Source organism: Thermobia domestica, chromosome 10, assembly GCF_964235325.1.
Source record: "Thermobia domestica chromosome 10, izTheDome1.hap1.1, whole genome shotgun sequence".
Classification (NCBI taxonomy): Eukaryota; Metazoa; Arthropoda; class Insecta; order Zygentoma; family Lepismatidae; genus Thermobia; species Thermobia domestica.
Genome location: NC_137463.1, coordinates 11,868,196 through 11,890,934, shown reverse-complemented (window position 1 = coordinate 11,890,934; position 22,739 = coordinate 11,868,196). Strand labels below are relative to the sequence as shown.

The window sequence follows — 22,739 nt, the reverse complement described above, 5'->3', positions numbered from 1 at the left end:
ACTATAATCTTGCAGGGAGCAGGGAGGTTCAGTGGTAGAGCTGGCTTACTTCTGGTGCGTGGGGTCCCTGGTTCAATCTCTGGTAAAGTAAGCTCGTGATGGACAATATCGTATCCGTGAGTTTTCTCAGGGTTCTCCCGTTTCCTCCCACATTATGAGTCCACCAATTCTTCTATCATCATTCATTTGTTTTAATCATCTGTCTGCCTTAGCCCAAAGCGAATAAATCGTGGAACGTTGAAGTGAAAGATTCCATTTAATTTCATTTTACGTTCCTTTCCTTTTTTAGTATCATAATGAAGAGCTTATAGTGAGCGTATATTTCAGTACAATTTCATCTCAGTAAGTAGCACTGTTCTCATACGACATCCATTTTTAAGGTGGATCACTAGATGTTCTCGGTGCTATGTTAAATGCTGCTTGAATAGTGTGGCGTTGCCAGATAGTGTTGAATATTTACTGATGTCACATAATAAAGGAAGTAATCATGGAATTCTGCTTGAATACTTACTAGACAAATTAGTTTTCGACCCTTTCCCAATTCATTGCTAAGTTCCACTTCTCGAACTGCAACACTAGAATCCAGGAATTTTCTTATTGTGACTACCACAGTAAACGTACAAATTTGGCAAACTACGCATTATGGCGTTCTGCGCAAGTTCCTTCTCAAAATCTATTTCCTTACATGTAAATTAACATTTGAATAAAATGTGAAACATAACACGAAAAATGGTCAAACAGTATTTCTATTTCGTAATAAGATCATTACTTTAAAGTACTTTACATATACAAATAAACATTTCATAAAACTGAGCACTTCTAATAAGATCTAACAGCAAGAGTGCCATCTTGTGTGCTCATTGTAAAATGAATCAATTTTTTTCTTTTATTTGTTATCTTTTTCGATATCAGAAGACACAACCAAATGAATCAGTGTCTTGTGCTGTAGCTGAAACATAACTTTATCTTACAGTAAAATATTTATAATGTGTAACGTTTCATTGCGCAGTAATTAAGGGAATGAGCTAAAATATGTATTAACGTCCGGATGGTGATCCACCTTAAGTTTACAAATCAATTGTTTTTTTCTTCCATTTCCTCGAAAACCGCTCACAAGCTTTTGCATTATTACGTCCATGCACATTATTACGTTCAGCTCAAACAGGTGTATCAAAATATACGAGTTTCATGTTTGGATATCATGAAACGCTAATGATTAATATTGCAGAGTTTTTTGTTAAGCATTTTTATACAGTGTTGAAAGTTTTTTTTTTTTTTTTTTAAATATTTTGTTGACACCAATGCAGAGGAAAGATTATGATGTGTTACTGGGCTTATAAGTTCAAACATTTCTGACACAGTAGCGGACCTAGAATGTAAAAACTGGGAGGGGCAGCCAGACCTCAGACTATGATAGTTATGTAATGGGTTTTTTTTGCAAGTCATTTTAATTTGAAATTCTTTACGAACTATGTTAACGAACTAGAAAGGAAGAAAAATGAATGATTTCTTTCACTGGTTACAGTTTGACATAAAGTACGAGTTCTAGGTGTTTACAGGTACAGTAGATACACAGATTAATCGTAAGACATTGCTTTATACGGTAAAAGAATTGTACTTAACATTCAAGTTAGAAATTGTCGGAGAAACTAAATGTTGAATATACAACTCCTCACTATTAATGTTATTCTTGAAGTGTCCAATAAAGAATAAAAGGCAACGCTTATTATAAGCTTTCAAAAATATATAAATAATAATTTCAATTATTTTTGTTACTCAGAAAACTGGGAGGCCTAAGCCCCCGGGCCCGGGCTAGGTCCGCCACTGTTCTGACAAGAATGTTGCAACCTTCTTTCGCCTGTTTAAATATTACAATGCCTTGGGCCTTAAAAGGAGACCAAAAAGGACAGCTGCCATCCATAAGGTCTTTAGTGAACCTTAATTCAGGTAGATTGGACATCCCTTACCTGGGCTTCTAAATTAAAATTCTGCTTGTGGAACTGAAAAATGTAAACTACAGTTTAGCAGTTGATTGACGAATTTGATTTGTGGCTAGTGGCGGATTTAGTTATCTTGCGGCCCTAGTTAATATATATGGCCAGAAGGCCACTCGCCCGCCAAAACGTATTCACTCACTCGCCAGCTGTAGCGAGCGTTGTTTGAGGAGTTTTGTAGATGACGTCACGCAACGGTTTCTGGCCAGTGTTGAGTGTGAACTTTTAAGTCCTTTTGACAAAATTTAGGTTTCTTATTTAGAGTAATCATGAAATGTAAAAAACAAAAGAAAACTAAAATGGTACAATAATGACTTAGGAAAAAAGAATGGTTTCTTTTTCGTGGCCCCTCTCAGTTCTGTGGCACTAGGCAGTTTGTCTAGTTTGCCTAATCGGAAATATGATTACGCTGATCGTGGGTATACAGTTTAAAGTGGGATCTGAATCAGTTTAATTGATTGATGATTGATTGGGATTTATATCAATTATCAACAACGAGGCTATATAGGAGATCTACAGCTTAAAGTGGGATCTGAATCAGTTTAATTGATTGAAGATTGATTGGCATTTATATCAATTATCAACAACGAGGCTATATAGGAGATCTACAGCTTAAAGTGGGATCTGAATCAGTTTAATTGATTGAAGATTGATTGGCATTTATATCAATTATCAACAACGAGGCTATATAGGAGATCTACAGCTTAAAGTGGGATCTGAATCATTTTAATTGATTGATGATTGATTGGTGTTTATGTCGGTTACCAACAACGAGGCTATATAGGAGATCTACAGCTTAAAGTGGGATCTGAATCATTTTAATTGATTGATGATTGATTGGTATTTATGTCGGTTACCAACAACGAGGCTATAGAACGAAACTTACAGTTTCAAGTGGAATCTGAACAATTGTAGTGTGTTCAATGCTCTGTCACCGGGCACTGCAGTTGTGTGATTGAGTGATGGTAGATAATCCATACCTATATCCTATTTTTAAAAAACAATATCGGTCCCTACGTTTTGAAACAATGTTATTGAATTATCGATGTACGTTGTGTTTACAGAGTAAAAAGTGATAATCCTTTAGATTGCAGAGTGTGTAAGTGTTAAAGGATGTGAAGGGGAAGCTATAGTTTGGTTACAAATTCATCGATCAGGTTTTCTCTTTCCTCTAACGTCTTACATCATCGGAGACCGTTCTTACTTAGAATTCCTAGCTCCAGACAGCGTTGAAACGAATCCCTACTGCCCGGACCAGGCGATAGGAGAAAACCACCCGTGTCAGAAGACTAAGATAAATTTCTCTTTCGTGTTCAGACTTCGAGGCTGATCTAAAATATTTACCAGTTTTTTTTCCTTGTTTCAACCCGGTTTTCGTATGAACAGGCATCTTCAAACTACATTCTGCGATCCATCTCTGGCAGATGGCACTAGTGTTGTGCATGACACGAGAAATGTCTCGTCTCGTCTCGACTCTAGTCCCTAAAACGAGTCGAGAATCAATACAAGAAGTACACTGTTAAGTGTGTGACGAGACAAGGTATTCGATGAGTCTCCTAGCCAACACAGGTTTACCCAAGATTTCAAAGTACCTTTTTAGTGTGATATACTTTATAGTATAACTCACCGGTTCTCAATCATTATGTCGCGACACATTGGCGTGTCGCGTACTTTTAGAATTTAAAAAACATGAAGAATTTAATAATAATAATTAGTTAAAATCAACCTTGAGACAGACTGTACCAGTCAAAGCTTTCAGCACCACCAAGAGTGCTCAGTACTACATAGACTCATTACATTATAAAAATTTATAGGGTTACACTATTATTATTATTATTATTATTATTATTATTATTATTATTATTATTATTATTATTATTATTATTATTATTATTATTATTAGTGTCGTTACGTCCTGGACGTTCTGTAAAGTCTGTCGTCAGCCATAAAAGGTTGAGGACCACTGTATAACTATTATAAAATTGATAAAATGATTATACGGACATAGTGAAGAGTAGTTATCATTGGTTAAAGATATGGAAGTCATTACACAATATGGTGCAATAATAATAAATATGGTTTAAATGTTGTGACATCATACTCTTCATGGGTCTCTCGTAAGGGCGCCGATCCTGTGGGGGCGGGGGATCCCTCCCCCAAAGCTCATGTGGCTCCCTATTATATTTATGAATATACGATATTTGGCATAATTTGAATGCAATTTGTCTTAAAATCATCATATATATACGTTCTGTATCTGAATTCCCCTCCTCCCCAAAGTTACAGAGAAATCGGCGTCCTTGGCCTCTCGTGATGTGGAAGGATTCTATTAACTTGTAGATGAAATTAAGAAATAAAAAATCAGAGCATAAGAGACACCGTACAAAAGGTATTGCATTTCCTCGTCTGTTTGATTTGGGTGATTTTTGGATATATTGTAGCTGAGGAAACCTCCTGGTCAATTGTTTATATGAGACCAACTCCCTATGACCAACCTTGTGACCTCCAGAGGTCACCAAAAGTCACACTGTTTCAAACTTGGCATACAAAAAAATAGTTGTGTGTTATACTGGGCTACGGCAAATGAGAATCGGCATGATTTTTGGGTGATCTTTGGAGTTCACAGGGTTGGTCATAGGGAGTTGGCACCATATAAACAATTGACCAGGAGATCCTCAGCTGAAACATATTCAAAAATCACCCAAATCGGACAGACGAGGAAGTGCAATGCTTTTTGTGTAGTGCCTTTTTGTACGTAAATTTACAAAGCAAGACGAGAAGAAAAAAATAACTTAAAACATCGAAAGGAGAGGAAAAATAATTATTCGAGAATCGAAACGAGGCGAGACCTAAAAAACTGGGAGATGACCCTTTCCTCTTCATAGTAGCACGGGAACACGATATGCACACGAAGGTTATCACTGACGATGGCCTCGTATACATGTTTTGTTTTTGACAGCACATAAAAATAAATGCACAAGCAAGGAAAAGCAGAATATTGTACAGTGCGGAACTTTACAATGTTTACAAGTCATCCAAAATTATGCAAATCATAGTATAAATAATCTAAGTTGGGCACGGTGGTACATGCCGAGTTGCAGTGGCGAAGCCTGAAGGAAAATATTTTTGGATGTTTTCGTGTTTTATGTCCTGCAATACCGAACTTAAGAAGGACTGGACTACTAATATGGGCTGTGTTGCAGTTGGTGGGTGTATAGACCATCATGCAAGAGGAACTTGCCCAGTATAGGCTTTCCCCACTGCGTTATTTTGCCTTCAACAGAGGTGCAATGCAGGACCACGCTTCCGGTCCCGATATCTTTGGCAATATTAAGAATAAGAATCTAAACTATATAAAATTATAGCATCCAACGTAAGAAATACCACCGAGAAGCGAACGCGGACCATTTGGCGATAAAGCATGGCATCTACTCACTTGGATACGAAAGGACACGAATAATTGCTTCCAGTGGAGCCAATCCGTGGAAAAAATCCCATTTTATGGTAATTTTATCATTAAATTCTCGGAAAAGGGAATATTCGTCGCGATTAGCAATAAATATGGGATTTTTCGTACTGTATCGTCAACAACAAAATTCTCTATGTGCGGGAAGTAGACTAATCAGTCCTCCATAATCTTGAAATTAGTGTTTATTGTTAAATTTTGTTACCGGAAAATCATACTAGTGCAGAAGTAGCTTGTGATTCGCAAAAACCAAGCTTCAAGAAATGTAAAATTGTGCTCTAGTGTTAAAGAAAACAATTAATGGAAAAAGTGAAATACAAAAGAGAAGCAACAAACTTAGAAAATAAGAATACCTAGAAAATGTTAAAAGAATACTTAGAATACTTAATAATTAGAAAATGTACCACACAAACTAACTGGATAACGTCGTTACGCTCGTTAAAGGATTATCTCACAAAGGCATGATGTAAATACAACAAGGTATCCCAGAAGTAGTGACTCACTTGTTATTTGGTGCGGTAGGATAGGCTGTATGATTGATGTTGTTGTTTGTTTCTTGTTTCGTTTGTGTTATGGTGTAATGTTTTTTTTTCTGTTTTTCAGTTTGTTCAGTGCAGTTAAGTTTTTTTTTTTTTTTTTTTTTTTTTTTACTTTTTAAACATCTGACCCGGGCAATGGATTGGTCATCGGGGAACAGTGGAGTAGCCGCTATGGTCACCAGACCTCATCTCTCCCGACTTCTTCCTATGGAGACATTTGAACGACAAGGTAAATGAATGAAAAACTCATAAACAGTGTTGGAGAATTGACAGCGCGAATCACTGACGAATTCAACAAAAATTCCCGTTCAGATGTGTCGAGATGCGTGAAAAAATGTGCGTCTCCGGATGCAGGCATGTATAGATGTTAATGGCCGCCAGACGGACCTCCAAATGGAGAATAGGAATTAGATACTGTAAAGCTCTTGATTTTCACATCATTCCTCTATACTTACAATGTTATTTCATGCCATTCCTGTTTATAATAAAAATGTACTGATCACTCAAAAGATGAGTCACTACTTCTAGTACACCCTGTAGATCATTATAACAAAATTTACTTGTTTTCTCCAGCATTTTCATTTGTCTCTTTCAATTAAGGAAAATAGTTATTCATTAACTGATAAACGCAGGAAATCTAAATTTATAAATAATTCACTCATATATTTAAAAAAAAAAAGTGAATGATATACGAGTCAGTGAATGAGTTCATTTTTCACATAACTTTTTTTCTTAATTTTGTTACAAGTATAACATGGGAAATTCAAGAGCAAAATGGGAAATTTTCCCTCTCGAGATGGGATTTTATAACGTTTCAGGTTGGCATCTCTGGGGGCTTCTTGTTCTTGCACCAATGAATGTTCTGATTTCTTAAGATATATGATAATTGATGTTACAGAAACTATGAAAATAAAAAAAAGAGGCAAAAATCGTACCTTGAAACGTTATAGTGCGTGGGATGAGCTGCGTTCGATTCCCGATGGAATCTCTCGTAATTCGTCTTGTATGTTAAGATATAGATCCATGTGTTACGCGCCTAAAGTGTCAGTAACGAAAAGAGACATTAAATCCCAAATAAACCCTCCTTATGAAACCATGATTTAAAAGTTTGTTCTATGAAAAAACAGAATTGTCAGGAGTGGGATTCGAACCCACGCCCGGAAGACCGGACTGCGACCTGAACGCAGCGCCTTAGACCGCTCGGCCATCCTGACTCCCTTACTTTCACTTCCCTTAAACAACTTCACAGATTGTTGTCTGTACGCTTGACAGCAAGCATTCTATTTAAAGTTGCGAGACAAGATTCTTCTGCATGCAGACCAAGAGACAAACTCTACAGCAAGGATCTTATAAAATAGAGGATCTGCCCTCACAACAAAATCTTGAAGCCATACGTCACAGTTTCACCACCCCTATTCTGTCCACTCCGCCCAATAAGATTGCAATGTTTTGAGCCAACAATCATGGCGGAAACGAAAATAGCCAATCAGACGATGGCGGAAACGAAAATAGCCAATCAGACGATGGCGGAAACGAAAATAGCCAATCAGACGATGGCGGAAACGAGAGTTGCCAATCAAACGTGCCGATGCTCGGTTGTTTTTTTGGCTTCACTGATTTAATAGGATAAAGATACATATGGGCAGATCCTCTATTTATAACATCCTTGCTCTACAGTATACGTTAAGAAGCATATACTGTAGTTTATAGTTCCGATTCATTGCTCCGATTAATCGAATCGTTTCTGATGGAACAGTAATCCAAAAGCTTGAACATGTAAATTATTTACATTAACAAACCAGGACAATTTTGAACGTTGTTATTTTTTTAAAAATTTATCTGATGACATGATGTAATATAATAAATCGTTGCTCAAATTAAGAATATGGGGGAACAATGTCACTCAAGCGCACACCAAGAAATTTTTGTTGGAAGAGGTCCAAGCTTTCTGAGAGCGGATAATACGAGCCTCTACATCCACGTAGTGTAGAACGGGTATTATTCTGCACACGAAAAGACGATAAGTAATTCTAAAATACTTCCACTTATATTTTCAGGGGAAAAGAATATGATAGTACTTTAGATTGCTTTTATAAGAGAAAGAATACAAATGAAGTGTAACATCAAATTTTCGTGCTATTATCAATCATTTCCCAGTTAACACAAGTATAGTTTTATTGGGAAAGGGTACAAATGTATGTTAAGTTAGGAAGTTTTGGGGAATCCCCGTGGGTGTGCCCCTGATGACACTACACTATAGCATTACGTTTCTTTGTGGAAATACTTTCTTAATGCCTTCGCACTACACTCCTATTTTGTTGGTGTTTGCACGTCAACTGCATACAGATTTATAATACCTATACCTGTAAACATATGTCATAAAAACGATTATTCCCTTGCATACTGTGAACGTTTACCATGTGTGCTTGCGATTTCCGCAGGATTACTTGTTACCTTCATGAATTGAGTCCCCCTCAGAGAAATCTGAAATCAACCAGCGGTTTCGGCACTTTGTCGGCATGTTAAGGGGAACTGAGTAACATTACGGGTTAGGGAGCCTAAGCCGACGGCACCATGCACAATCACTGTACTAGTACATATCTACAGACTACACACATGGACCTAATCTTCATTAAGCATTGTCCCTGACATACAAAATAGAATTGTTGTACTAAATCTAACTTCTTTGCACTTTCATAAAAATATGCTTAAACATTACTCATTTTTTTTGTGACATATTTTACCTGTAAATTCTCCGAGAAAGTGCCACCACATTCTTAATCTGCACTAAAGCTACTTTCGAAAGCAATGAAGTGTTAGAGAAAGTAAAAAAGATAAGGGTAAGACAAAAGAGTTAGAAAGAGAAATAACGAATTTATGAGAATACTAGCAGAATATACCCATTCTTTGCATGGGGGCTGTATTTGGAAGTCAATGCCTGTGGGTGTATCACCATTCATTTCATCGATTGCTAAAACTATAGATTTGGCACTAATATCGGTCATTTTGGGCTATTTTTACATGTCTCGGTATCCCCCCCCCTGACCCCGGCTCGCATAGAATGGTAGCTGAATTTGCAAGTTATCGCTAATGGAAGTGTCACCATTGATCTCAGCGATCGCGAAAACTATGGATTTGACACTAATATCGGTCATTTTTGATTACTTTTAAATGTCTCGGTATCCCCCCCTCCGATGACCCCGATCCGCAGCCGAAAATGGTGAATTTCGAAGTTAATGCGATCGGAGTTTCACCATTGATCTCAGCAACCGCAAAAACTATGAATTCGACACTAATATCGGTCATTTTCTACTACTTTTACATGTCCCGGTAAACGTCCCCCTGAGACCCCTTGGTTCGAATTTGGAAAAAACGCTTCGCCTTGGTCTGGGGCCTGGACCAAGGTATCCGTGACCAACATTTGGTAACTCTCGGTCAACTTGTCTGGTCCCCAGGCCGCACACAGACAGACAGACAAACACACAAACAAACTCTTTATTTTATTTATATTAGATAATCTGAGAAAAGTAATCTCGTGCAAGTACCACTAAGGGTTAGGAAGCCGATGGCGCAGGTGCTATCCACAGTCACTTTATGAGTACGAATCTATAGAGTATATATATGAATCTAATCGTTACCGGGTGTTGTTTTCTTACGTACCATATATATATATATATATATATATATATATATATATATATATATATAGATAGATAGATAGATAGATAGATAGATAGATATAGATATAGATATATAGATATATATATAGATATAGATATATATATAGATAGATATATATAATAAAGCAAACTTCTTAGAACCCTTACAAAAATATGCTTAAACATTAGTTTTTTTTTTGTAACTGAACAGATTTTACCCTTAAATTCTAAAAAAAAAAATAATAGTAATAATAAAAGTGTGACTACATTCTTAATCTGCACTAAAGCTAGTTTCGAAAGCAATGAATAAGTGTTGGAGAAAGCAAGAAGGATGAGGGTAAGACAGAAGGGTTAGAAAGAAAAGAAATGAATTTATGAGAATATAATTTGAGAAAAGAAATCTTGTATTAGGAATCCACCGATATAGATTCAATAGAACATATGGTAGAAGGAAAAAGAGGAATGGGAACATTTTAGATTTTAATGTAGCAAATGACTTTCCTACAACGCTGAATATCTATATGATTACATTCTAAAATTATGAAATAATTTGTCTGTTTAATTTTAATGCTGTATGTATGGGATTTTAGTTGAAAAAATGGGACAACCATGAATAGCATGGACAGCACAAAAGAGGACATAGAAAAATTGGTAAAAATAACAAGGATTGCATAGTTTGATCCAGTTTTGCTTCTGTGGCGATCAATCTTTGGGTTTAAGAGCATGTAAGTACTTAGTTTTCGTTTTTAACTTATAGAAGTAATCAAAAGTTAGAATCTACAAGAAACACGGTCTTGCTTTCTGCATTGTATGAATGAGGAAGTTGGTCCTTAATTTCGAGGGAAGAACAGGAAAAGTTATGGTGGGAAAGTGAAAAAGACGAAAAAGTGGATAAATGAAGAAAGTTACGTAACGCCGAGTTCCATATTTTTTGGTTTAATAAATAGTGGAATTTTATATAGCCTGGCAGCACAGAGAGTAGCCCAACAGTGGAACTAGCCAACTGTCAACGTTCTAATTGTCCACTTTGCCGACCATCTGCCAAAAAACTCAATTGCCAACGTTGGCTCTATGTAGTAATTATCCGCTTTACCGACCATTTGACAACCAATTCATCTGCCAACGTTGGTTCTATGTTGTAATTGGGCGCTTTGCAGCCCACTTGACAACCAACTTAATTTCCAACGTTGGATTTATGTTGCAATTGGACGGTTTGACGACCATCTGCCAAACTATTTTATTGCCAACGTTGGCTTTATGTTGTAATTGGACGCTTTGCCGACCATTTGAGAACCAACTCATCTGCCAACGTTGGTTCTATATTGTAATTGTCCGCTTTGCCAGCCACCTGTCAACCAACTCAACTGCCAACGTTGGCTTTATGTTGTAATTGTCCGCTTTGCCGGCCATCTGTCAACCAACTCAACTGCCAACGTTGGCTTCATGTTGTAATTGTCCGCTTTGCCGACCATTTGACAACCAATTCATCTGCCAACGTTGGTTCTATGTTGTAATTGGACGCTTTGCATCCCATTTGACAACCAACTAAATTTCCAATGTTGGCTTTATGTTGTAATTGGACGCTTTGCCGACCATCTGCCAAACAATTTAATTGCCAACATTGGCTTTATGTTGTAATTGGAAGCTTTGCCGACCATTTTCCAACCAACTTAATTGCCTACTTTGGCTTTATGTTGTAATTAGACGCCTTACAGATCATTTGCCAATCAACTTAATTGGCAATGTTGGCTTTGTGTTGTAATTGTCCATTTTATTGAGCATTTGCCAACCACTCTACTGCCAAAGTTGACTCTGTGTTATAATTGGCCGCTTTGAAGACTATTTGCCAATGAACCTAACTGCCAATATAATTCCGACAAAAGAAGAAAATTGTGGTTGGAAACATAAGAACAAAACTGTTGGCTAAATAACGGCAGTGTTGGCTGGCCAGCATACACTTTAAACCATATTCGGCCAACGTATATTCTACTTTAATCTTGTAATTACTAATTTTCAGACACTCCGAACATCATCTTACGTTGGCCCTACCAAGCGAGGTGCACCGGCAGCAACTTGATTATAAATTTGTGGGACACCCTGTGTATAGGCCTACTAAAGTGTTGTTATATAAAGTGGAGAAAATAGCCGTGATAGCAAGGCATATATTTACGAATAAAACAGTTTATGTTGGATCTCAGACGGTGCTGGATTTATTTTTTCAATCTACCCTTGTTTCAATGCGGCTGAGGGTTCTGAATGACTCTAGTGCTTTCGATGCTCTCTCATGGGGAATCGAACTCTTGACCTCTTTCATCAAAGACAGATACACGCGTTAAGCACTTGTCTAGCGATGAGAACTCAATACTTCTCTCGGGTTTCATCGAATTACTGTAAAGAAAGTACCTGAGGAAGCCATGACTGGAGCGTAGTGGCGACCAAGGTGCCCACTTTGGACTAACCTCAGGAAACCTTACACTCTCGCCATCAATCTGACATCATCTTCACACCATCATTTCGACATTATATCTTCGTGATGACATCATTTCGATTTCACCCTCACAACATCATTTCGACATTCGCTCGACCTCACGCTCAGAACATCATTTTGACATCACGTTCAACGACCTCATGCTCAAAACATCATTTCGATCTTACGGTACATCAATAATTCAAACTCTTAAGCGTCGACCTCATGCTTTCGGGCACCTGCCAAATACATAACACCCTGTATTGTCCGAAGTTGAGTCAGTGCGGGACCCCTAGTTATACACACAATTCTGACGCGAAGTGCAAGGAGAAAGTATCTTTACCTTTGAAGTCTAAGAGAAGAAAATGTGAGAGGATAAGTATTGTAGAACATCACCAAACAACATTTAAAGAAAATTAAGGTTGGAATCACGGCACAATTTAACTCCACAACCCAAACGCCCCAGAAATAAAATAATTTGAAAAACGAACGAAAAACTCTAGCAAATTTTATCTCAGAATATGAAGCTTGCTTGGAATTCGAATTCTCAACACATTTTCTTGTTTGCATTTGTGAATTCTTTTCCCTCATGTTTGGGCTAACAAACAGCACGAGTGGCCAGGCCGATAGCCAGCCCAAAAATGTAAGGGGGGTGTAGAAGTTAGGGGGGCCCGATCCAACCATGTTATAGTTCATCACCATATTATAGTTCACTTGCAAGTCTATCGTGAAAATTTAAGGGGGGAAGTAAAAATTTAGGTGGGGCCCGGCCCCCTAGACCCCCCTTGGGTACGAACCTGCGAGTGGCTCCAGTTCGTTGTGACAAGCTGTAATGAAACCTTCTCATGTGATTTTCGCCGCTAATTTTAGGCTATGGTACCTGTTTAGTGAGCCATCTTCTCATAAAATATAACAACTCACTGTATTAAGTATTGATTCCAAAAAGTTTACTTTTTACTCAAAGATTTTTATTATCTGTTAACACGTCATCTTAAAATCTGGTATATTTACTGTTAAAATAATTTTTAAAATTCGTGCTCGTTTGACAGAGAAACAGTTTAATCCAGTGTTTGTTATTTTAAAGGAAAAAAATGTTTTGGAGCTCGAAGGGTTTGTATTTCGAGGTATCACTGTACTTATAAAAATTTCTGAAACGGAAGTATTTGATGAGAACGGCTTTTTCTTTTGTAATGACTAAGAAAAAGATAATGAAATAATGACACACAATTATGACATGCAGTAAAAATTATATAGCAGTGGCAAAAAAGCAATCCCATTTTTTACTTTCATTTGTTCGTGTAAGGCGTGTAATCTACTTCCGAGGATATTAAAAGAATACTATATATAGTATAGAATAAAACAAAAATATATATATGTTATGAAAATAGGATTGTAAGATGTGGTGAGATATGGCAACGTGTAGAAGGTAACCATGGAAACTGCGTAAATAGTGAACGAGTTATCGACTGGGTGGATGAGACGACAGGTGATGCGAACTTTCACCTCATATTTTCTCTCGTTTTCACTCCTTCCACTCGTGGAAACAATGCAAATGAAAAGTTTCGACTTAGAACGTTACATAACCTCTTATAATTAAGTGGCTTAAGTACTTCTGGGCTGGTAGAAAGTTTATTTATAATACATAAATGATATTGTATTCTTAATGCAAAGGAAAGGTTTCCGAACTTCCGAGTCCTTCTTGTGTCACGTTTCACCCCCCCCCCCCAATTCAAAATATTGTAAGAGAGGAACTTTATTGTTAGAGACAACAATCCCTTAAGAATAATACCAATAGGGAAAGGACAACTTTTAACATATGTTTTCAACTATATTTTTTTATTAATACTAGTAAAACAAAGAACATGACATGATTTTAATGAAACGAATATCGTCTTTTATAAATCAGATTGAACTGTTTTCTTTATTTATAATAAAATAAAGATAAATTTTGCACTACTTGATTATTTTAATAAACCAAAAGAATACGTTGAAGACATGGTTGATTATTTCTACTATCAATAATAAAACACAGGAGTTGATCATTTTTTATCTTTAACTAGCAGGATATCCACTCTTCGCACGAGAATACGTTTCATTTTGGATGTAAAGGGCCGGAATTTGGATTTAAACTTCACCGGAAGTGTCAGTGTTCATCTCAGCGACGCCGAAAACTATTCCGAACTAATATTGGTCCATTTAAAAATATCTCCCTCCCCTGAGTTGCACCGTAAAAAGTGAAATCATAAAAGCCATCCCCAGCCCGAACCTCATGTATATTGAAAATTTGATCGAGATCCCTCAGGTGGTTCAAAAGTTATGAAGTCACAAACATTGGGCACTTTCATTTTTTATCTATATACATAAAATAAAAATCATTTTAATACGTAGTTAATGGTTTTAATTGAACAATAAAACAAAGAGCACAACAGTAGTTAATTATTTGTATTGACAATTAAACAAAGAGCATTTTAACACTACTTGAATATTTTTATTGACAACAACAAAACAAAGTACAATAGGACATGAACCATTTTTCCTGATAATACAACAAAGAAAAGGTCTGCTATTGAATTATAAGATTAGACTTTTCGGTTCAGCTTAAACAGAAAGATTTATTAACTGTTATAGATTTCAATTTCACAAAGATTTAACAAGTAGTATAGTATTGTGAAATACCCTTCACGGGATACTGGTTTTGCTACCCTATTCACAGCTCGTACGAATAACAAGTGGGAAAGATAGAACTTTGTAAAGCAACTTACAAGGAAAAGACTACTTTCTGTTCCATCTTCCTTCGAAGAACTGCTGTTGTAGTTCCTTATTGTAGAGGAAGGTGATGAGGTGACAACTGATTGAAATACTGATGACCCTGCAGCTTCCACCCACCTTATTTATTTACAACTTTATCTTTCACTTAAGTTTAATTTCAGTTTCAAATTTTATTTTAATATTTGATTATCAACAATTGGGTGTCAGCATGCGGGGTCATGATTTATATCGCCAGTTTTCCTTCTGTTTAGTTTCGTTCTGGTTTACACTTATTACGAGGTGGAGTCAAAAAGTAAATGGACTTCCGCAATTTCTCGCACTAGGGTTTGGTAACACTGCTAATATCCAGCTCTGAATTACGTAGTGCCGTCTGCAACACTTCCTTTCAACGTGTCACTCTTATTCCCGCGTCAGTCGTTGAAGTGTAGAAGACCGTTAAATATGGCAGCTCGATTGTCGATCTGCACCAAGGAGGAAATGACGGCAGTGATTCGCTTTTGTTTGCGGAAGGTGTTAAACCTGCAGAAATTATTCGTCGAGTGCAAGCACAGTGTGGTGACAGCTGTTTATCGCGAAGCAAGATAGAGAGTTTCAAACAGGAAAGAACTTCTTTATGTGACGGGCAAAGATCCGGCAACCCATCAACGTCAACGGCTGAGGACAATTTGAAAGTCGAAAAGTAAGGTTGCGGGCATGGTTTGGAAGCATCCATCATTACCAGAAGTTAAGAAATTTAAACGTCAACCATCAGCTAGTCATTGATGTGGTGTAAAATTGGTTACAAGTGCGACCGAAAAACTTTTTTTCGACGGAATAAAAAAAAAAAACTTGTGAAACGTTGGGAAAAGTGTGTTGAAGTGCAGGGAGACTATGTAGAAAAATTATGTATGTTTCAGTTTTCTATCATTAGAATAAATGTGCCTTTTCTTTAAAGTCGTTTTACTTTCTGACTTCTCCTCGTGCAATTTAATGTTTTCTTTAAGCATAATCTCCAGGGTGTAAACTCATAAACTCACTTTAATTGACAGAATCATCCGCTATCAGAAAAATATTTTTAAACTTACAATCACTTCTTCTTTTTCTTCTTTTTTCCTGGTGGGTTTGTGACAGTATGTCGGTTAGAAACTTTCCTATTATATATACTTACTTTTTGATACAAAGTAAGTCCACTTTGAATTGATTGATTCACTTCATTGTAATGAATACAGGATTATTTGCCTTTGATGGCATGAGTTTTTGTTTCCTCAAGAAAATAAAAATTGCTACCAACACGATATATTTTTAAAAATAAATCATTCTTCCCTTTAAAACCATTTCCTACAAAATTACTATTATTACCTACAGTATTCGAATAATATTTTTTTAAAAACACTTTTTTTTTTTCTTTTTTATGTGCCGATCGAACATTCAGGGAGGCTGCTATTTTTGTCTTACTCCTGTGTGTGAGGTTGGAACGTTGTATTGATTTATTGGTCCAGTGGAACGTCCTTCATACTTGCGTGTGTAATCATTTCATTCCAAGGAGTTAGACAACACGAAAACAACGATGTATAGACAGACTCTTACAAACACACGCACGTGTTATGACGTGTAGCTACTTCATGTAAATGATATTGGAGAAGTACAGAACGATTTGATTTCATTTTATTTCTTCGTCTAACTTTCTTAACTAATGTTTTAGTGTCTATCTACACAGCGAAAGACGATGACGTTAATATCTCTCAATTTTAACATTGGCCAGTGGTCAGGGTGACTTCCATTTTAGCGTATTATTTCAACACAAAGATTTCGGCGGTGTTATGCTTAAGACACGACTGGTGTTACCGATTTGACACAGAGCTAGTGTTGATAATAACATAATCTGATTAGTGATTAGATTAATTAGTCTTAGAAGTGGGCAGGGCCGGCTCTACCATATGTGCATCACGTGCATTTGGACGGGGCAGCAAGTTTCGAGGGACAGCAAAATCTATCATAGCTATATTATTTAAAATAAATATTTTTTGGTGGAAACAGATTTCATGATGATGATAGTTAAATTTACTACGCTCATCTTCTATTTGAATACTACATTCGTAAATCATATTTAGGTCGCATTAGTTTAAGATCACGTGGACAGTGCTTAAGCAAATGGTCAAACAAATCTCAGCACGAATTGCTTGATTGTTGTCAAATACAAGAACTCAATTCTCGAATAGTTGCAAACACCTGCTCCATTTAGTTAGTTATCACAGTTTTGATATCAAAACTAGTCCTGTCTTTGTCACGAACACATTCCTTATCATTGAAGGTGGAAACAAGTTGTTTAAAAATTTTTAACAGATGTTGAAGGAAAATCAAGAAATAAAGATGAAATAACTAGTTGCACTGGAATTACAAACTGATATATTGATATTGAAGCTCGATATTGAATTCTAAAAAAAGGACTAGTATCTTTCCTCTGCGGGTGTGTTTGCTTTATCTCTCACTAACATAATAGATTATATTTAAACAAAGAAAAACAGACACAACGAGATTATATTTGTAGTGTTTAGGCCTTTCTGAGTGCGAGTGAACTTTCCTTTCCCTTCGTTGTGTATATTGGGGTAACATACTTAAAATCGTGGCTCTTAAGCTTTGTTCTTTGTGGAGAAAGGGGGCGGCAAATAATGTCATTGCACGGGGCCGCAAATTACCTAGGGCTGGCCCTGGTAGTTGGTTGTTGATACAATAGGAAGGACGGAAACCGGCTTGGATTAGTGTAAAGTTGCTTTACGGGGATTAAGTAATTGACATTGACAATGTGTGTTACCCTTTTTTCTCTGCTATGAGCAAAGCTTTACGCGGGATATTTTACTTTTATACTAAATAAATGAATGACGTATTATTTTGTCTGTAATCTTTCACGAAAATAGTTCAGGGATGTAGGAACTTTCTGTCAAAATTTACATTAGTAGAAGTGACCTGTTTTCAACATTGTCACGCTTATTCTCGATGTATGAGAATTTATAAAGACTATTTGACACTGTATTTGATTTCTTTGCTAATCATTTCCCGATGCTCTTTCGTTCAGGAAGCGTGATTGCGTAATTGCAATATTAAAGACCATTATGCTTATGTTCCTCGCGAAATAAACTGTGTTCCTCATAAAAAACATAAATGATTTATGCCAGTTTTTATTATTTCTCGTGAGTCATGTCCGTTTAATAAAATAGAAAATGATTTTGTAAACGTAGTTATTTAGCAACTGCACACAAAACAACATTAATCATGTTGCTACTAAAATCAATCAATAGTATCCTTATGTTAGATAGTTGTCTAATCCACTACCATTTTAAGAATTTACTCCAAAATACGATGGAGTTGAATTAGCACGAGGAATGTGTCAAATTTTAACACAACTCCGATGAAGGACCACCACTGAGTTGAATTAACATACTAATATTATAATATGTGTATAAACCATATAGGCCTAAATTAATTATTTGTTCCGTTTGTCTCTGGTCGTTCTTGAATGTATGCAACCAACAATACTCTTCTACTATACAAGTTATATAACAACAAGGTGTTTATTGACAATCTATAGTCTAAGTAGAGTGTATACTATAAGAAAATATTTTCGATCCTAAGCCCGAATCGTGTTACTTTATTCAAATAACTGAGAAGAACTCATGTCCCATTACCTTCTGCAAGTGGTGATCGGTTCTCGGTTGGGAAGAAAACTTATTCAAACTCTCACATAGAAAAAGAACGAGATTTCATTTCATTTTCCTCCTGTATCAAAGGTACACGCTTGCTATGTCTAGTGCAAGTAATGAAGTAAATTTAACCAACACCTAAAAGTATCCTATCCTCAGAAAAAAAAATATAAAATAAGCTAAATTTTGATCCGAGTGTTCCGGTTCCTTTATTACGGTCAGGCTATTCTTTCAAATTCTAGTAGTTCCCGAATTGTCTCACGTTAATGTGTTAACAATGAAAATTCAGCGCAGTTATCGGGAATTGAACCCAGGACCAAACGCACAAAAGACACGAACGTTATCTGCAAAGTCCTAACTTAAGGTTCTAAGTAATTACTGTTGCTTAAGCCAAATATGTAGGTAATCAATTGTAACACACACATAGAATTAAATATTGCGGTCCCAGTTCCATTAAAATTACTTTAATAATCATCAAAACTTATCACGATAGTTATTTCAATAAATTAAACTATTTTTATTCCAATCAAACTTTGTATATAATTAATACTTATCATTCATTTTGAAGAAATTATAAATACACTTCAATCAACTATGGCTTCCTCACTTATTATATATAACAAAATAAAGAAAACAAGTTTAAACAAGTCTGACCACAACATTTGTTACCATAAGGTACGGACTATTGCCCTTGTTGCCCTATAAATAAATATACATAAACGCTATCATTGCACAGTAAAGTGAAAAAAATGAATTATTTTAGTTTAACGTCCCACGATTATACCTTTTAAAATAAGGGAGACGGATGATTAAAGCAAGTGAATGTTGATGCAAAAAAATTGGTGGAATGAGAATGTAGGATTAAACGGAAATACCGCGAGAAAACCCGCGGACACAATGTTGTCCACTACAAAATTTAGTTGGCAAGGATTGATCCAGGGACCCTACTCACCAGAGGTAAGCAATCTACCACTGAGCTACCATCCCCCTTTAATCAATAAAGTAGTTGGAAAATGCGTCAGACATGAACATCGAAAATAACCGTAATTCTTCGCTCTACTGACAATGTATTAACAGGTAGTAAAGAAATAATTATTTTTATTTATTTATTTTTATTTTTTGTGTGTATTCGTTTATTAAAAAGGGCATTTATAAAATTCATAATAAAATTGCATGTCTATATGCATATAAATAATGATTATCAGAAATGAGTACAGTTATGTGCAATGAATTGTATTCATTTTTTTTAAGTTTTTAATTTTTTTAAATCCTCTTTTTTCTCTATCATTACCACGTGACCAGGAAATAGAAGAAAAAGTACCTCCAAAGAAGTATATGTGACGTCATTGTAGGTATTCCGTTTCTGGTAGAGAGGTTTTGGTTGCTTGTTTCGTAAGGGGGAGGGGAGGAGAAGGAGGGTCATTGCACCATTGGTTCTGATGAAGCTTTAGTTAGTTGGACGGAATGACCAATAATATTACAGAGAATATTTGTCGCTGAAGATACAGGTTTAGAGTTTCCAATTACTAATAGTCGTATTGATTGGTTATCAATCAATGTTGAAAAATATACATCACGGTCGAAGCATTGATTAATTGTGTTAAGGGCAGCTGTGATCATGGATTTGGTCTGTCAAGAAAATTAAAGATAACTGCTGAGAAATTTAAAAAAAGATTCCTTGTTGCAATATTTATTGCGTACTTAGATTAGGATTGGATTAGAATTAGGAATTAGATTTCTGGGCTTTCGGCATCTATGGCCATGTTAGCCCGTCACATATGAGAGATGACGTTCCTAGGCGATCACACCGTCCGAGGAAAGAGAAGGAATGAATCGGTCTGGGATCTTTATGTTAGGTGCCATCCCGGCATTTTCCTGGTGTGAATGGGGGAAAAACCCAGGAAAACCTCACTCAGGATTGCTGTCCTGGAAAAACTTTTACATTTGTTCGACCGAATGTCCCCACCGGGAATCAAACCCAGGACCGATCGCACCAAAGACGAGACCGTTACCGACTACGCTTACAAAAGCTTGCTGTAAAGTTCGGGACTATTTCTGTAAATTACTCTGTTTTTCGCAAGTATAAGACACACCTTTAATTTTTGCCGTCAATGTAAGGAAAGAAATTATTTCCATGTATAAGCCATTACATTGCAAGTAAGGAGCACGGTGGCTCAGTGGTAGAGCGCATACCTGTGGTGCGTGGAGTCCCTGGTTCGATCTCCGTCCAGTTAAGTTTGTGGTGGGTAACATAGTGCCCGTGGTACTCCCGTTTCCTCCCATATTCTTATTCCACTAATTCCTCAATCATCAATTCACTTGCCTTAGTCATCCGTTTCCCTTAGTCAATAACGGGCATTATTGTGGGACGTTAAACTGAAAAATGTCATGATTATAAGCCGTTACAAGCCCAAAATATATTCTTAGCTCCATGAAAGCAATTGAAAATAAATACAATAAGCTTCTTCAACATTTTGTGCAGAACTTAACAAGTAATATGGACGTCACCGTTAGGAGTATATATGTCACGCATAGAGGACAAACAACAGTGGGAATAATCTCTTAATTAACAAGGTTTTTTTTACATACAAAGTACATAAATGAATAAACGATCTGTTCCAATAAAATTAAAAATATTATTAATAATTGTTGGCAACAAATGACTAAGTTTTAGTGCCATAAAACACGTTTTTCAAAAAAGAAAATATCGAAAAGCACGCATGAGAATTATTTTGCGTAGTTCGAAGTGATCTACCGATTAATACCGAGGCTTACCGAAAGAATTTAGATACTCTTTGAAATACTCTTTGGATTGTATTTACATAAAACATTTTACAATTCCTCAAAATAGTCTCCACGAGCATCAATACACTTTTGTATTCTCAAAAATCACGAATTCAATATTTTGAAAAATTCTTTTTTCTTTTCTTTCTTTCTTTTTTTATCATCAGAATTAGATTTTAGCACTCTTTTAGCGTCTGCGTATTTAACGGTGTAGAACGTTTACACCATTTTTATTTTTTAAAAAATCTTATTAACTTACACGGGGAAGTATTTTTCTTTTCCCCTTTAAACGAATGGAGATTTCATTGTTTTGATTTTACTATTTCTTTTCCAAGCCTAATAAACTCTGGCAAAACTTAAAAAGACGATCACACAAGTAAAAGCTACATATCCTTTTTGTATAGGCAAACTTTCTTTGTTATTGTGCAGGTTGCATATAAGCTAGGAAATATTATGATTTTTAAACGGGATAAGGATATTCACCGTTACCCTTGAAGATATTAACGGATTCACTCCATTAACGAATTCGCCAGAGATAATTGTAATAAGAAAAGCTACTTATCCTTGTATTATAGACAACCACGACTTCTTTCCTACTCTACAGGTTGCATAGAAGCTAGGAAATGATATTAATTTTAAACGGGATAAGGATATTCACCGTTACCCTTGAAGATGTTAACGGATTGACTGCATTAAAGAACTCGACCGAGATAATTGCAATAAGAAAAGCTATTTATCCTTGTATTATAGGCAACCAAGATTTCTTTACTACTGTGCAGGTTGCATAGAAGCTAGGAAATGTTATGGATTTTAAACGGGATAAGGATATTCAACGTTACCCGTGAAGTTATTAATGGATGGACTCCATTAACGAACTCGGCCGAGATAATTGCAATAAGAAAAGCTACTTATTCTTGCATTATAGGCAACCAAGATTTCTTTGCTACTGTGCAGGTTGCATAGAAGCTAGGAAATGTTATGGATTTTAAACGGGATAAGGATATTCAACGTTACTCGAGAAGATATTAACGGATTGATTCCTATAGCGACCTCGGCTGAGATAATCGCAATAAGAGAGCTGTTTATCCTTGTATTATAGGCAACCAAGATTTCTTTACTACTGTGCAGGTTGCATAGAAGCTAGGAAATGTTATGGATTTTAAACGGGATAAGGATATTCAACGTTACTCGAGAAGATATTAACGGATTGATTCCTATAGCGACCTCGGCTGAGATAATCGCAATAAGAGAGCTGTTTATCCTTGTATTATAGGCAACCAAGATTTCTTTACTACTGTGCAGGTTGCATAGAAGCTAGGAAATATTATGGATTTTAAACGGGATAAGGATATTCACCGTTACCTATGAAGATATTAACGGATTG

General features: G+C 36.2%; 1 protein-coding gene and 1 non-coding gene across 2 annotated transcripts in view; both read right to left on the bottom strand.

Annotated features, from left to right (window-relative positions):
* Window positions 1-22,739, bottom strand: part of LOC145662288 (ecdysone-induced protein 78C-like) — a 435,634-nt gene that overhangs the window by 309,889 nt on the left and 103,006 nt on the right. The window lies entirely within an intron of this gene.
* On the bottom strand, window positions 7,130-7,213 carry TRNAL-CAG (transfer RNA leucine (anticodon CAG)). Its single transcript has one exon. It is a non-coding gene; the product is annotated as a tRNA-Leu (tRNA).